At 35.9% G+C, this 15,443-nt stretch overlaps 1 non-coding gene and 1 pseudogene across 1 annotated transcript; one reads left to right on the top strand and one right to left on the bottom strand.

Moving 5' to 3' along the window:
* The first annotated feature begins 3,361 nt into the window (after nt 1-3,361).
* On the top strand, nt 3,362-4,903 carry LOC149028217 ((S)-8-oxocitronellyl enol synthase CYC2 pseudogene; annotated as a pseudogene).
* A 10,025-nt stretch (nt 4,904-14,928) lies between these two features.
* On the bottom strand, nt 14,929-15,001 carry TRNAK-CUU (transfer RNA lysine (anticodon CUU)). Its single transcript has one exon. It is a non-coding gene; the product is annotated as a tRNA-Lys (tRNA).
* Between the last annotated feature and the right edge of the window lie 442 nt (nt 15,002-15,443).

Below are 15,443 nucleotides of genomic sequence, written 5' to 3' on the forward strand. Positions count from 1 at the left end.
TAATGAAGACGAGGCAGATTCTAGAAGAATGAAAAATAGATGAGACTGAAGATAGAATGATGGTAAATAAATTAGCATCTGTATAAAAAAAGGTTGTATGCAACCTTACTTTTGTTTTAAGACTTGGACCCATGATCAAACATCTAGTAACTCCCCAGCATATTAGAGAAATCAAAGAAGAAACAATAAATGGGCAAGAGGTAAGGAATTATACATTTTTACTTCGATGATAGAAAATATAATAACTTAATAATTTAGATAGTTAATATTTCAAAAATAACAAAACAAAGAGAATTCTAAGCGAATAGAATAAAGAGGCACACTTATAAAGGTGTGATAAAACTGCATCACGTATTTGAGGACAACAAGGCATTTTCATGTAGGAAAAAAACAATGAAGGTTTTAGTGTACCTTAGTGGCTTAGGCTAACAGTTCAGATAATCTCTTTTTTTTTTCTAAAAAAAATTAAAGATTTAGGTTGATTGGTAGCATTTAAAGTTGATAAATTTATGTTTCTTTTAATAATATTTCATTAACTACTTCCTCAAAAAAATATTTCATTAACTACAACCTTGAATATTTGATAAATTTTTTTTATGTAACCAAGTTGATCCCCACAATTATACTAATACTTCTTATGTCTACTGAATAGTATATTACTCAATAAAAGTTTGTGGGTGTTATATTTACTTCTAATAAATACTTACAAAATCTATTTAGCATCTAGAAAATAATTTTATGCAGAAAAAGAAAAAGAAGGAAAATCATTATATATTTTTATATAATCTCCAACTCATGAAGATAAACACATACCTCTTAATTATATACCATTAGTTATTATTTTTAAAAAAATTTATTATTATTTTCATGCTCAAAAGTAAGGAAGTGTTGATTAACCATTGGTGATAATGTTTACCTCAAAAAATATCATTGATTATAATAAAGATCAAAATTTTGTTTTTATGTATCTCTAAAATTTATAGGCTAACAAAACTTTTCTTTTTGGGTTTTTGTTTTGTTATTCTCTTCAGAAGATAAATTTAGTGTAATTTTAAATTTTTTTTTGTGGATTCCTTTAAATAAAGTAGCTTTTAAAAACTAAAATCTCATCAATATTATATTTTTCTGTATGAAATTATAAAAAAAAATTCCTAGCATGATTGTTTTTTATAGAACGGGCCTGTTGCTGTACAACACTTTTTAGGTGATGAAAAGAAAAAAGAAAATATCTGAAACTCATTTAATTTTCCCTGATAGAGACATCAATCTTAATGAATTTTATATAAATTGAATGTGAAATCCTACCTGCTTTGGTCCCGCAATTAAAAATTTTATTTAACTATTTTTTTATTTTATGTAATAAAATGTGGTCTTGGTACTAGTAGTGCCCTACTATAAGTAAACAACTAAATAAATGAAACTTCATGAACTACAAACACCAATATAATTAAGAGCTTCTCTTCTAGATAGTGTAGAACAATTGCAATTCTATAACCTTACAATCTCATTCGGTAGGAGTATTCTTTTTTATTTTGATTGGATATACTTAATCAATAAGATTTAATTTCTTGTTTTTGATAGTTTGTAATAAGATAGTATTCATAATCTAGAGACAATCATTAGCTTTTGATTGAAACCATTAAAAAAAAAATTAAAAGAAATATAATGGATCACTATAACTTAATGTTTTATGGATAAATAAAAAATATAATTAAAAATGTGTTTAAAGTACAAAAAAGTTGTAAATGTGTATTATACAATGGTACTTGGTCGAGTGAGTCTTGCTTCTTTAGAATAAAACCGCGTTGATGTCACGGGTCCCTCACCGAACTAAAAGAACTCATCTACATACTGAATTCTTTTTATTGAACTTTACACTAATCTATATTATGAAGAAGATTTAAAAAGAGAAAATTATAAGTTTCAATTAGGATTGGATATATATCTCCTCATAATCATTCTAATCAATTGAATCGATGAATATTGGATGATGGCAATACTTGATCCCTCATTTTATTACTGTCTCACATAAAAGTACGCACCCAGTGCCAAAGCTCCCACACTGGGTGTGGGGAAGGGACTTTCTAGGCAGCCTTACCTTTGCTTTGCAGAGAGGTTGATTTGAATGTCTCACATAAAAGTACGAACGTTAAAAAAAATAATAATAAACAACATCAAGGCTTACATCTCTTGGGTTTAGGGTTGCAACCAACTACAATAAGGATCTGTTTAAATTAATGAGAATCTAGCTAGCTACATAGAGAGAGTTTCCTTGGTGGCTACAGGCTACAGCCCTAATGTTGTCATCCCTGTATGGCGGCACAAACTGCTATCCAACTAACTATGTATGCCAGATTGACAAGAAGCCTGTGTGATGAGCTCCACTTAATCTCTATAAAGAATGTCAAGCTGACATCATTTCTTTTTTCCAATAGAGAATTCGCTACTCCAGAAAACTGCAAGTGGTCCTCTTCTTCATGAAGTCTATGGGTAGGCAAGGTAGCAAACCCTAGCTCTCTAAAACAAAAACTTTGTAAACCCAAGTTGATAAAAATAACTCTTCAACTATTCATATCCACACAAGGGAGGTAGGGAACGCGTTTGTCTGTGCATTTTCCATCCAGCTAGAAGTGTGATTATTTTTCTTGCCAGAGCATACGTGGAAGAATTGATAGGGATAATCAATAATTTAGTTTCATTAGGGATGTGGCAGTCATTTCACTCATCTTATGTCTGAAATAGGGGACCAAACTATCATATGGAGTTTTTTTTTTTTTTCCACATAATTTAAGGGAGATGGTTCTATGAACAAGCAGCATAGAGAACAAGCTTGAAAGAACACTAATGAAGAAGGGAAAATATGAAGAAGAGCAATTTTTATTTTTTTTTCTACATAATTTAAGGGAGATGGTTCTATGAACAAGCAGCATAGAGATTGAGCCTGAAAGAACATTAATGAAGAAGGAAAAATATGAAGAAGAGCAACCATATGGTTTCATATATAGATGGTCAAATTTGTGATTGCATCTGAACAGGCTTAAGAGAGATAGCCTCTGTGCTTTTTTTTTTTTGGGTAGAAAGAGATACCCTCTGTGCTCGGCTTAGAGAACTCTTTTTTCCCTTCATATTAATATATATACATATACTATCAGAAAAAAAATAAGAAAAAAAAAAAATAAATATATATATATATATATTTTTTTTTGGGTAGAAAGAGATACCCTCTGTGCTCGGCTTAGAGAACTCTTTTTTCCCTTCATATTAATATATATACATATACTACCAGAAAAAAATAAGAAATAAAAAAATAAAAAGAATATATATATATACACACATGGGCCACTTTATATATATATATATATATATATATATGCCACTTTATTAAAGCCTCGATAGTACATAGGATTCACTACCACAACTTAGCCTCATTAGATCGATCAGCTACTCTGATTGATGGCAATCCAAGGGAAAAAAACTGCAGAAGCCTTAGCTCTCAATGTTGCTCTCATCTTTGGTGTAACTGGGGTTGTTGGTAAGGAGCTTGCAAGGACCCTAGCAGCTAGAGGATGGAAGGTGTATGGCATAGCTCGTAAAGATGATGAACTCCAAATTGCAAGTTCTAACTATCACTTCATCTCATGTGACCTCTTAGACCCTATACAGACCACACAGAAGGTCTCTTTGCTCGATGATGTAACCCATGTTTACTGGATCACCTGGGCAAGCCAATACCAATCGGATTCCCCAGAGTGTAGTGAGGTGAACAAAGCCATGATGTCCAATGCCTTGAATGCTATCCTTCCTAATGCCAAAGCATTAAAGCATGTCTCCCTACAGACTGGAGGTAAGCATTATGTCGATCTTAGCAGCCATTTGAACAGAAAACCAGTTCTTTACAATGAAGATAGCCCAAGAGTTGCTTGTCACAACTTCTACTACACACTTGAGGATTTGCTTATGGAGAGACTACGAGGCAGGGTGGCATGGTCAGTGCACCGTCCAGGATTGCTTCTTGGGGTCTCTCATAGGACTTTTTATAACTTCATTGGAGGGCTTTGCGTCTATGCTTCAACATGTAAACATCTCAACCTTCCGTTCCTGTTCGGAGGTTCAAGGGAGTGTTGGGAAGAGGTTTACATTGATGGTGCAGATGCAAGGCTTGTTGCCGAACAACATATCTGGGCATCAACAAATGAACGTGTCTCATCAACCAAAGGCCAAGCATTCAATGCCATAAATGGTCCAAGCTTCACTTGGAAGGAAATCTGGCCGGCAATTGCAGTCAAATTTGGATTGCAATCGTCGATGGAAGAAGAAATGTTCTCATCAGATTTACGGTATACAGATTTCATGGCTGACAAGGGAAGTATCTGGGAAGAGATTGTGAAGAAGGAAGGCCTGCGCCAAACCAAGATGGAAGAGCTTGCTAACTGGCCTTTCATGGATATCTTATTCGGATGTCCACATAAATTGTTGTTGTCAAGAGACAAATCTGATCAGCTTGGTTTCACTATGACTTACCAAACCCTTGAATCGATCTTGTATTGGATCGATTGCATGAGAGAAGAGAGATTCATTCCTAAACCTTGGCCAACTCAAACGAATCGAAACTTGCAAAGAAGAACGACCCTCCCATGAGCTCATGATCATCAGTAGTGGAGCACCACAAACTGGCAGCTAAACAGAATAAAATAGCTGTTTTCCATGTCTAATTGCTCTTTGTTTTGTCGTGTTTATTTTAAGTTAACGATGAAGAAGTGCTCTCTCTCTCTCTCTCTCTCTCTATACCCTATTTTTCAATTTTTTTCCCTTCCATTGGCCAATTGAATAAAGAGATTCGATGGCTTGTTTTTTCACAAGGTCTCCTCTTATTTTCTGTAATATGGGTCAGCTTATATTACCAAAAACCTTATCTATATAGAACCATTTTCTTCTTCTTTTTTACAATTGTTATCTGATCCACCAGGATCAGGGGTTGCTCAACTTGTCCATTAATGGAGTTCATTGAATCTTTCTAGCATTCTTTTCATGAAAACTTTTTTTTGAAAAGAGAGAGAAAGGACCCTTTGCACCATTGGTAATGGCAAGCAGAGAGTCCCATGTGGAAAGCTCACGTCCTTACCAGAAAGGCTCATCAAGTACAGAAAGAGCTGCCTAGGTAATGTGGCCTTTGGGAATTGCTAAGGACCCTTTTGCATCTTGGTTCAAAGGGCAAAGTCCCCTGAATTTCTGAATTCTGATCTCCTTTCTCACTCTCTCCAACCAATTTGCTTCAAAAGTACTCCTGCACTGATGATTATACCTATATATGCAGCATGATCCACTAGCTAAAATGATCTTAAATAAGCAAAAGGGATCTAATAAGAGAAGTGAGATACGCCTGCATGCCCTCAGGAAGAGATCTAAGTGATAGAAAATCACGTGGGATCAAATGATTTGCAGATTATTTGAGAATTGAGACCATGGATTCATCAACTTTGTTGATAATAATTAGAAGAAAAAAATAAAAATGAAGAACTGAAAATATATTTTGGAATTCTAGGATCACCTTCTTTTCCATTTTCTGAAATTTTTTTTTTCTTTGCACATTTTCAATGATCACTTCACGTGATCTCCATTATCGTATGGTTTAGTTATGATAATTAAGATGGTTAGATTCTTTGTATTGTGTGTGGTTTTATGTGTTTATTATTAGGGTAGACAGGGTTGATTCTCTCCAGCCTGTATGTCTGTTTTGGGAAAGCCATGTCGAGAGTTGGATTATGCTGTTTACAGAGAAGATATATTTTGTTTTCCTCTAAAGACTACAACCATAGTTCATATGTTGGAAATACGATTTCTTGTATTTTCTCATATGAATTAGTAGGATAGCATACTTCAAGAAGATGTGGGCTAAAGCACCGAACCCTAGAAGAAACGATTCACCTTACGTTCATCATTTTTTTTAGGGGTCAAGGTTTATCTTTGTTAAACAAAGACTACTGTTTTAGTGCTATACATGTATTTCAAGTGAACTCTATAGGCTCTATGTATTTGACTTAGTAGTTTTTAATTTGCGATCATAATAGCATTAATTTGTCACATCCCTTGTCAAATCCACTAAGAATCAGCTTATAGAGGGTATGTAACGGCTATCTTTTTGGTATCCGCTCTAAAAGTGATACGAAAACGAAAGCCTATCTTTGATTAGTAGTGAAACAAATCTCATCAAAATGTATAAATCACACAATCTAATAACTTTTATTCGTATAACAACGGTTAATTTATAATGTTTATTATTTTTTGAATAAATCAACTTAGATAAGTCATTCAAACTATAGATTCCTAACTAGGGTTTCATCAGCTGAGGGGATGTCCAAGTTTTAGCAGGTCAACACACTTATGATTACCTCAAAATTCAAGCTGAAAATTCCTCCATAGTTTCTAATTTCTGTGGGCTGGCTCGATTGAACTACTAATTGTAATGTTGGTCCTCTTTACTGTAGCAAGTGGGACTATAAGACTGGAAAATGAGGGAGAAAATTAATAGTAGAAAACCACTGCCAAAGGAATTTTAATTTATTCTATAGAATATATGTGTAATTTTAAGCTTTCTCATTATTAAAGTCCATGACATCCAACCATGTTCATTCACTTGCCAACTTGACGATGATGAATATAATATATGATACCCACAACTAAAAATTATTTTTAGTGTTTGCTTTCCTTAATTTTCTGGTAAACAATTATAGAAAATTCACTGTAACAAAAACAAGGGAAGCAACAAAAAGCATGAAAGATTGAATATGGGTCACCTAGAACCTAGGTCAAATATGACAGCATTTTTAGAGCTTGTAATGACCCATGAAATTAGCTCTTCAGAGGCCAAAGTTTGAAACGAAGACTTGCAGGAATAGTCCAGAATTAATTATAAAGACTTGCAGTATTTGTCACCGACAATGGTTGAAATATAAATAGGTTCTATGGGCACTAGGAGGATCTATTTGAGAGCTGAAGTAGACATCAGATCAACTGCTTGAACTGAAAATGTTTTGTTAAATCCTCTAACTGGAATCTTTAGTTTATGTATTGATTAGGTGGAATAAGACAACATAAGCATGTAGCATTTATGGCCCTCTTGGAAAATCAGTGCTTCATTTGGACTTAATCAGATCATAGGAGCCTAGAATTGAATATCATTCAAATTGATGTAGCCTTGTTAGGAGCTAAGATATTAAAAGTTGAAACTCATTCTCTCTGGTGTGTAACCGCGTTACAAAGACAAACAGAAAATGACAATGTAAAGATCGGTGCAGGTGGAGTGATTAGGGCCTGCAAGTCTGCAATGTCAAGGTAATCCCCTCTTCTAGAGCTTCCCTAGTTAGGTATTTCACTAATTTTCTAGCTGAGTTCTCAATTTTGGGGTTGAATGAGTTATCCATCTCAAGTTAAGAAAATCTGGATAGAATGTGATTCACTTCAGTGGTAATTAATCTTGGTTTCCAAGAAACTAGTTCCTTGGTTCAAATGGTAGTAGTAGCTAGTTAGCCCTACAATTTCCTGAGACCATTAGGTTGATGGTATCTCACTATCTTTGTGAAGCAAATCTGTGGCAGATTCCTTCGTTGAATTGGCATCACAGTCTGCTATTTTTTTTTTTTTTTGAAAGAAGAAATCCATTCAATAAAAGAGTTATTACAAGCAATGGCCTCTGTATTATAACAATTCAGAAGCCAAGGATTGGACATATGCCAAACTCTTAAGAAGCTCCACCGAAAAGATAAACCTAGATAAGGAATTTGTCAAAGAGTTGGAACCCATTGGATTTAAATTAAACACAACTTATTCAAAAGCATCCTTGAGACAAAAAATGTCTAAGAAAATCATCTCAGGTGGGAACTTAAGGCAAATAAAAGAATTAATGTGCTGAATAAACTCTTATAAATCATATTCAACTATAAGTTGTTGAGTCAATATTCTTTTGGGTTGGAGAAGACCTACACGTTTTGTTCTACCATTTATTATTTAGAGACTTGTGTAGATGACAGATTTCGAATTAAAGCTCAAAGAAGACTCAGGTTTCGATGATGCTTCTAAGAAGGGAGATCAATCGTCATCTATCAAGTTCTTTATTAACGAATCTCGATCATGTTGTTGTACAAGGATCTTCATGAAGACTTTTCAAAAATCAAAAATCTTCCATTGAAAACTCATTCCACTGTCATGAGTTCCATGGTGGATTTGATGTGGTTGGTTCCTAGAGTCTTAAGACTCCTTTAACTGTACAACAAGGAGTAATTGATTGCTTCATTCTCAACTGAACTTTCCATTGTCAACGCCATTTCTCTCTCAAGTATCAACCTTTCTGACTTCGTTCCTTTTCTAAAACTCTCCTCACCTTCATATCATCAGTAATGCATGTGTAGTGGACTGGGTTTAATCATTCTTGTCAAATCTAAGAAAGTAACATTTCTACAAAGTTTGCGTGCCTCCATCAAGCCATTTCTTTTTTGGGCCTTCTTATGCGCCTTTATCATCAACAGTAAAAGCTTATGCAGCTGGGTGGGATGAAAGCTAGGGAGCTTTGTTTTAATCATTATTTTCAGTTCATGCTCTTTTATCCTTTGAGGAATTTCAAATGGAGTTGGTGGGAAGTGGGGCCCTCAAGGGCTTGGGGTTTTTTCTCTTCTTTTCGTAGAGAACTTTGGGACTTGTTGAGAGAATTTCTTTTACCTCACTTTCTTTTTTTTTCTTTTTTTCTTTTTTCTTCAGGGCTGCAATGGGTTGAGGGCGACTAATCTTATTTAGAGTTTTCACATATGGTCTTACTAAAAATAGGTCTCATTCATCATAATTTTTAATGAAGTGTTTTAGTTGGTAAAAACCAACACCTCATAAAAAAATTAAGAGTTCATATTTCCTAGGAATTGGGGCTTCTCCCTTACATATATAAACTCTCTCCAAAGTATTAGTCCAATCTCCCGTGCAGAGCCACCAATGAATTAAGTAGCAAAACTCAATTGTTGTAGATACAATTGTTAAAATCGTAGCTCCATTTCCAGCCCCAATCCCCCCTCACCACATTCTTGGCTGCATTTCTCCTCTACCTAAATGCTTGTGAAGCCCATCTCTACAAATTGGTCATTGATCACGCATGCAACGCCAACAATGAAGCATCAAAATTCAACACCGTAGAGCTCTCTTAAGAATTTTCAAATCTTAACACCTAGAACTTGCATATTCAAACCCTAGAATTGGATTGAATGAGGGACTAAAAGATGATGTTAAGGGGCAACAAGTTCATTTCACAATGGTACTAAGCGAATTTTCAAAACCTAACACCTAGAACTTGCATATTCAAACCCTAGAATTGGGTTGAATGAGGGACTAAAAGATGATGTTAAGGGGCAACAAGTTCATTTCACAATGGTTCTCTTAGTAGTTAGTAGTAAGGGCAAATGATGACATTTTGACATATTTTTAACATCAGTTTCGAGAGACTCAAATGTAAGATGAGATTTTCGGAGGTTACCACAACTGGGGTCTAATTTGTGAGGGGATGCATGTAAAAAGCGGATCAAAATCCTTTGTTGTGCAAATCTATTTGATATGTATAGCAGTGCATCCACAAGGCGATACCTGAAAAATACCTAAGCAATGGCTAATAGTAGAATAACAACTTTTTAAGTGTGGAAACCCTTGAGTGAAATCCATTTAACCTAACACCCGCTCTTTTATAAAACCCAAGATTACCAAGGATTTTCATTCACACTGCCGCAGAGATATGAGTCTAAATCCTCCACCCACATAGAGAGGGAGAATTCCAATCCACATGGTTGGATTTTGGACACATCTTCAATCAAAAAAATAAAAGCCTCTTTTTTAGGAAAGAAGAGAGAAGATTTGGATTTCAAAATTTTTGGAATTTTCCTAAAAGAGATGATTTTGTTTTCAGATCGAACATGTATCCTACCATGCAGATTGGAATTTTACGTCTCTATGTGGGTGGAGGATCCAAACTCCGTGGGTATCATCTCCGTAGGTTGCAATCTTTCAATATCTGTCAAGTTTTAGTCTAATAGTAATAAGAAGGGGTAGTGGGGTAATTAACTCGGTCCAGTTAAAAAAATTCTAAAATTTAGAGTTTTTTTTTCTTCATTTTTTCCACTTAAGTGGGCCCAAACTCTTGTTTGCCTACTTAAGTGGTCAATATTTCAATTTGCCCAATCTAATGAACTTGAAATATTACACAAAAAAAACCCCACGTTAGCTTTCTGTTAACTTTGACTTTGAAATTATCATTTTGCCTATGGGGGTGAAGGGATTTTTTTTTTTTAATTTTTTTACAAAACTGTATTTAACTTATTTAAATTTACAAAAGAACTCCCTGTAAAATCCGATTTGGGTTATCATCTTCCTTCTTTCTTTCAAGTTGATGCTATCTTCGTCTTCCTTGTTGTAGCCTGCAAGGATGAAACCTATTCTGATGAAAGAAGGGTTTGTTATTTGCTAGTATTTTGGTGTATTTCCGGCTTCCTGTGTTGTTTTTCATTTTTCCCTCTTTTCAACAAGGTTTCTTCATCTCTTTGTTTGCTAATTTCTAATGTGGGTTTCAGAATTCTCTCTGAAATAAGCACACCTAACAAACACAGGTCACATTTCTTTATAAATCAAACTTTTTGGAAACCAAGGAGAAACAGAGTCGTGCTTCTCCTCTTTTGGTTGAACAGGAAATTACCATGCCCTTCGAGCAATTTATGTATATATATAAATGAATGAGTATGTAAGCATGCTCTTAACTCTAACAGTAAAGTCTCTATGGTATACAGGCATTAAGTTACACATCAGCCTCCTCTAGGTGATCTCGTCACTCTCCCTCAACATGAGACATATCTTGGGTTCTCTAAGGTAGTTGGGTCAAGTCACATCAAACCGTGGCTGGAGATTTGGTCACCATTATCTCACATCACCATTGGTCTAAGAACTGGCACGTGTCAAGGATAAACCTAGGCCAATGCAAGGTCATAAAGTATTGTACTACATGTGATCCAGATACCTTCCCTCATGCCTAGTGCCATTTTGGTCCAGTATCGTTCTCCAGCTAAGCATGGTATCCTCAACAAGAGGTGTCTGTTGAACCCCATTCTTTAACCCTATGGTCATCCACATATATTGGGGCGGATGCTTCTCATGTCTCCTCACGACACTCAAGTCGTCTTTTGGACGCCTCATGAGCTCAACCCTAACATATGCAACTCTACCATTATATGATGATAATGGACTTGCTTGATGCACACAGGACCCAGCCACTGCCACCACCAGTCACTCGACGTCAATACCCATTCTGAAAGAACAGTAGCACTCAAGGGTTCTCTATCCAACACATCTAGACACTTATCGACCATGCACCTAGTAGGTTTGAGTGAATGTACAGTCACCAGGGTGACGGGAGAACCCACAACCCCAGTTAGTATACAAGGATAAGTGGACACTTTCCTACCATCCAATCCAAACACATCATGTTCACAATCATCATTCAGGTAATTTGAATAGTAAATAAACATATACATCACATTACCTTCCGTTTGTACAAAGTGTCAGGCATTTCATAATGAATATAAAACATCAACATAATTGAGAATTTAGAATAAGTCAAATACTCAAGATATGACAATGAATTTCCTCAAAATATAATAACAAGCAATAAAATCAAATTAACTATACGATATATGAAAATGCATCCCCCACCTGTTAACGATAATTATAAACTCTAGTGTCCAAGAATTCCACAAATTGAGAGTGCAAATGACCCAAAATAACCCTATAAACTTGAAGATCAAAACATGTATCAATTGGGGATTAATCGATAATTAAAGGGACCAAAACACACACCCAGACCACGAGATGATTGGATAGGCCTCTCAGGGCCGATTGACTGCCCACCCTAGGGCTGCGACCAAGTTGGTCGATTTCGAACCCTTCTTGAAATCAACTCACTTGGGGGCTTTTGGGACTTCAATGGGACACTGGTATTGTCCAAAAAAACACCATTCGATCATCCCAACGAGTCCCCAAACAAAAAGCCTCAATTTGGCTCTCAGAGAGTTGCTCACGGGCATCTTAGAGAGGTTCAATCGGTCTCAAATGCAAAGGGTTGCATGAACCAACATTCAAAAGGGTTGGGAGACAAATGGAGACAAGATTGAGTATTCATTACTACCCAACATTAAGGGTGTCAATTGTGTACCGATACCGTTTTATCATACTGAATCACGTTGTTCAAATCGCCCTGTTTTCAAATTCGGTATGGTATGTACCTAAATCATTTTTTGGAATTCTGTAAGGTACGTTTTAGTTTTAGGTAGCATACTATCAGTATGTGCTGAATACCGTATACCGAAATTATCATACCAAATTTGACACCCTTATATCTACGTTGGGTTGGGCCCAATTTAAGGCCCGGTCCACCTTGACATTACTCCTAGGTTGGGCCCAATTTAAGGTTCTGTGCATCTTGGCATTACTCTTGGGTTTGGCCCAACTGTTAAGAGAAAAAGAAAAATAGACTTCAAACTAAGAAAGCTTAGATTGAAAATATATTGTATGAAGAATATAAGTATATTGTTCTTCTTCTTCATATATTGTAAATCTAATAGTTAAAATATTAACTAAAAGACCATATTACATGACCAATACCATAAACACTCTTTGGTTGTAAGTGAAGAAGATTAGAAGAATGGGTTTTTTTACCTTCAAAAGTTGTTGGAAAAGAGGGTTTCATCAGTGTCTTACCTTTACATGTGTTTACCACGATGAATCGCGCTTCAGCACTTCTCCACTGGTAAGAATCTCACCAAACTTCGAGGTCTTCACCACTCCCAAGCTCTCAGTCTCCTTCTATCATAAACAATGCGTTTATGAGGTATAAGAGACATAAAATAAGGTTTTAAACCTAAAATCCCAAAAACGGCACCGAACTGGGTAGGGGGCGGTCGATCCAGCCGTGCAATAGGCCCCAATCGATCGACTCTCTATCTCCTTCATGCGAAGGCCAATTTTGATGGGCTTTGGAGGGTAGAAAGCTCATTTTAAGGCCTAATCATTGGTATAGTTTACCTTGACATTTGAGTCCTCTAGCATCGATTTCTTAGCATGTCACAATCTTCTTTGAATGCATTTAGGACTGACTTTCTCTCTCTTCCTAAACTCCATTAGAGTGGATGGGTCTTCTTCGTGGTCATCCACTTTCATAGGTTTAACACATTTAAAATTTTGAAAACTTATTTGTCAAGGTTAAAAATATAACGTTGGGTTTTTTGTAATATTTCAAGTTCACCAAATTGGGCAAACTAAAATATTGGCTGCTTAAGTGGGCAAACAAGAGTTTCACTTGAGCCCAACTTAAGTGCGCAAAATGAGAAAGAAAAAAAATCTCTAAAATTTACAAAAGACAACCCCAATAGCAATCGAATTCACCAAATGACACCCAAAAACCTAGCCACAGATTTTGTGAATTGAAAAACCCTAGCCGATTGTCCTTATCTCCAATGAGCCAATCGACCTTGAATGTCTGGGCTGTAGTAGTTACACAAAACCCTTGCACTAATTTGTAATGTCTTCCCCAAGAGTTGCCTAACATAGGTCACCGGCGGTCTGGGGCTTGGGGAACCAATGCGAATCCAATCACCAAACAAATCCTCACTTAGTTGGGACAATATTTCAAGAGCCAGGGAGTCAATTGTTGGAAGCTTGTTGCCTTCCTCCATTGGATATGACCAATCAATCCCACAATAAAAACATAATGTCAGCAATTTTGTGTATTGAATATTAATCCAAATCAAGTTCCCACCCTCTCTATTAATCCGCAGTACTGGCTGAAAATAGGGTAGCCACTTGCTTTGTAATTCTAATGGCCAATGGTCGGCCAATGTCGCGTAATTTTGTAGGCAACCTCACTATGCAAAACGTCTGCGCCATTTCTTGCGAGTGCAAACATGAAGCATGTTTATTATTTGAACTTAAATATCTGTTATGTGCTTAATGGAACCCAATTTGGTGTATGTGTACTAGATTGGTCTAGCCTAGTATGAGATAGCTAGGTTATAAGGCTTGATTCGTTCCATTAGCTTTAGAGCTTTTGGCGCACTAGTCAAGTACTTAACATTTGGTATTAGAGCTGACACCACATCGAGATTCAAATCCCAGAAAGGGCTACCTAGAGTAGAGTGAAAGTTGCTAAGAAAGGGTTATCTTCTATTCAAAAAAATATAAAAAATTAAAAATAAAATTGAGGGACTAGAGTGCCAGAGCTTTTGGAGCACTAGTCAAGTAGCTAACAATATCAAAGTCATCAAACTATGCCTAAGTCTATAGGGTCCTCTGCATCCCACAATCTGAAGATCATCAAGGTGTTTCTAACTAGCCATGGCCCTTGCTTCATTGCTTGAGCGATTTCCTCTAAATTGTTTAATTGAATCAAATATAGATGGGCAGAAATCTAATAAACTTCCAGTTCTTAGGCCAAATTCTAGGTTATTGCAAGTGCATGTGCCACTATGGTTGCACTAATCCTCTTTATGTGTGAAGACCTTCCTCACCAGCACAGTCATCCAGTCAATGGGTTCCCCCCGAATGCAGCAGGGTGGAATGATTCAAGAATTGTGATATTCAGAGGTAGTCAAGGAATCCACTATTGGGTTTCCCATTGAGACGAATGCTTAGAACAATATAACTTATAGAATCCAAACTCATAATAGTCAACAAAGGGCTTAACAGATTTTATTAAAGAATGCTTAATGTTAATGTCCATTGAGACCTAGGTCATTTAGCATTTAGCCAGAGTTCACAAAAAAAATAGAATAAAAAGGATGATGCAGTAAAAACCCCATTGCAATGAAACCATATTTGATGAGAACAAAAAGCCAAAATTTTGGCTATACGCAAAATTAACGCCCACCGTGGGGCTCGAACCCACGACCACAAGGTTAAGAGCCTTGCGCTCTACCAACTGAGCTAGACGGGCTTATATTTTATAATGCTATATATTTCAATACATCACCATTTTATTCGATTGCACTAAAGTGCATTTTTTTTTTTTTTTTTTTTTTGGTAAACCAAAGTGCATTTGTTAGTATAATACAATACTCAATACAAGATAATACATCTCTTAAAATCATGACTGATACGATACTTAATACTGATACTTATATGAAATCGGTCAGGTAACTTTAAGAAACGTATTATCTCGTATCGAATATTTTATCGTATTGGCCAATGCATTTTATTGGCTAGTATCGTATTGTATCCTCGAATACCCTCACACTTTTTCATTGAAAGAGGTCCATTGGAGCTGCTTGGAGAGGTGTGAGGTAAGCATTTACCTCTATCCTGTTGGGTAGAGAATTCTGGCCGGAAGCCATTGATTGGACAAAAGCAATAAGGAACTCTATGAGAGTGCCAGGTTG

The sequence above is a fragment of the Hakea prostrata genome, chromosome 1 (genome assembly GCF_041222555.1).
Source record: "Hakea prostrata isolate BN-2017 chromosome 1, UWA_Hpros_2, whole genome shotgun sequence".
Taxonomy (NCBI): Eukaryota; Viridiplantae; Streptophyta; class Magnoliopsida; order Proteales; family Proteaceae; genus Hakea; species Hakea prostrata.